The 2,500-nt window shown below is 66.6% G+C and overlaps 1 non-coding gene across 1 annotated transcript; it reads left to right on the forward strand.

Annotated features, from left to right (window-relative positions):
• The first annotated feature begins 1,074 nt into the window (after positions 1 to 1,074).
• LOC140472482 (5.8S ribosomal RNA) lies at positions 1,075 to 1,228 on the forward strand. The gene has a single exon (XR_011957665.1). It is a non-coding gene; the product is annotated as a 5.8S ribosomal RNA (ribosomal RNA).
• The last annotated feature ends 1,272 nt before the right edge of the window (positions 1,229 to 2,500 follow it).

Below are 2,500 nucleotides of genomic sequence, written 5' to 3' on the forward strand. Positions count from 1 at the left end.
GCGCCTACCTGCGCGGGGCAGGAGGACACTTTCCGATTTCAAATCTCCGTTTGCCGAGTCCACCCCGAACGCACGCGGGCGGGCGGGTTCGCATCACCCTTCGTCACAAGGGGCGAAGCCCGTTCCACCGTCTCGTCAGTAGTGCCGACCGGTCTGTGATCGACGAGGGGAGCCACACCAGGTCCGGCCCTGCTGCTTGGCGGCACCGCGTCGTCGGGAGCTCGCGACAGACGGAGGGTTTCGGTGTACTCTCCAGCCACGGGAAACGAAGCCGGTGATGCAGGCGCCGGTCTTTCGCTCCCAAATCGGCTGGGTTTACATCGTTGCTATCTAGTCACGCTCCCTTCAAACCCGACGGGGTACCTATTCCCCTCACCCGTCTGTGCGTATACAGCCTCTTTGCACTTGCGGGATGGGGGTGGTGGTTTAAAGACTCTCGAGTTGCCGCCCGTCGGTCTCCGAGCTCCGTGCAGTAGTGATCCCCAGCGAACTGCCAGCAGGGCGAACGAGCGATCCCGCTCTCGGTCGGGGCGCCTGGCGTCGATCGGTGGTCGGTGGCTTGCGGGCAAGCTGCGCTGTGAGTGTGGGAACGAGTATGACGAGCCGTTGCCGCGACTCCCAGTCCACCTCGGCGGTGGCTGGGCCGGGCGGGCGTCTGCTCGGGCGAGTGCCGCCCCCGCCTCCTCGCAGGAAGTCCGCTCGCCGACACGCCGCCACGTGCACGCGTCAGTGACGCTGCCGAACCGATGGCCGGTGCCCGTTCCCGCCTCTGCTTTTCCTAGGGCAAAGCTGCTGCACGCCTCGTGATACTAGGCGGGCGACATGGTGGCGGTGATCCTGCCTCCGTCGCTGCGGTGCGTTGGGGCACGCATCGCCTCTTGGGCGCCCTGTCCTCCTCCCCCCAATAGACGTATGTTTCTGCGGGCCGCACCAGGATGGTGCTCCCCATCGCTTCACGCCACCCTGCTCCGCCCGCACGCCGGCGTGCAGGTGGCTGTAGCTCAAGGTGGGGAGCGTATGTGCGGTCCGGGTCGCTTTCCTCTGGCGAGGGAGAGACCTAAAACAAACTCAGACAACTCTTGACGGTGGATCACTCGGCTCGTGCGTCGATGACGAACGCAGCTAGCTGCGAGAATTAATGTGAATTGCAGGACACATTGATCATCGACACTTTGAACGCACTTTGCGGCCCCGGGTTCTTCCCGGGGCCACGCCTGTCTGAGGGTCGTTTGGCAATCAATCGCACTCGCCTTGGCTGGCGAGAGCGCGGCTGGGGTGTCGCAGAGGACCCGTCCTCTTTGTCCCCCTAAGTTCAGACTCCGGAGCCCTCCGGCGTCGGAGCGCTTGGCCTTTCCCCCCCACCCTGCACATTCCGTTCGTCAGGCTCGACGCCATCCCCCCGCCGGGGAGCGCGGCCTGGCGTCCGTCTGTGTCGTGGCAGTGGGGCCAGCACGGCTGTCACCGGTCCCAGAATGGCTGTCGGTGGTTCACACTGTGTGTGTGTGCCAACCCTCCTGGTCTCTGGGACACGGAGCTGCCACGAAGTGTTGAGCCTCCAGTGGGGGGTCTGCCTAAGCTCTGCACGTCCGCATTGGGTCCGTCTCTCGGTTGGCTGGCAGTGGAAAGAGTGAAGGGAGCCGCGGAGGTCCGGTGCTGGTGCGCCGCCGGCCTGACCGTGGAGCTCGCCGGTTTGACACGCTGACCCGACTCGATGGTTGATCGATTGAGAGTGCTGGGAGCTGCAGGCCGCCCGCTGCTGCAGCCGCCCGTCTCGTGGTTCGTCCTCGGCCTTAAGTGGCCGGCGGGGCGTCTGATCCTGTCTCCCCTGCTGGCGCCGAGTGCCTGGCCGAGGGAGGAGGTTTTCGTCGAACGCTGTGACTTGGACGGTCGCACGCGCGTGGATCGCTGGCTCTTGGCTCTCCCGTTCAGTCCGCACGTTTTCCGCTCCGTCCTGCCACCGGTCTCGGGAGGTACGGAGGGGTTGGCGGGCGTGGTGTGTGCTCCGTCACCGTGCAGGCACACCTACCACGCCGTCGGCCGACCCCCGCACGGTCCTCCTGGCCATCGGGAGGACGGCGGAACGTCGGGCTGTCGGGGGCCAAGTCGCCAGAAGGCCACCGCTGTGTCTTCCGTACCCTGTCACCGTCGGCGTGCCTTCCTCAACTCGTCCGGCTCGGGGCCGCTGGGTTCAGGAGCGGCGTCGCCCGCCGGCCCCACTGAAGGCCGTGCCGTTCCGCGGCTGGCGATCGATGTGCGTGGCGTGCCTGCGCGACCGTTCGCCACTTGAGCCTCGGCACTCCTCTCTCCCTCTCTCTGACCGTCGGGCAGTCTCTGTCTGCTGGTGCCTCGCACGTCCCGGGCGGCGGGTCGTCACCCCCGCGACCGGGCCTCCGGCAAGGCAGGAATCAGGCTGACCCTTCCGCTCGAGTAAGCAGCCGGCACTTCCGAGTTTCGCCTCCCGCCGTGGACGGGGGAGGGTCTCCGGTCCCGTGGAATTGCG

The sequence above is a fragment of the Chiloscyllium punctatum genome, unplaced genomic scaffold (genome assembly GCF_047496795.1).
Source record: "Chiloscyllium punctatum isolate Juve2018m unplaced genomic scaffold, sChiPun1.3 scaffold_345, whole genome shotgun sequence".
Lineage (NCBI taxonomy): Eukaryota > Metazoa > Chordata > Chondrichthyes > Orectolobiformes > Hemiscylliidae > Chiloscyllium > Chiloscyllium punctatum.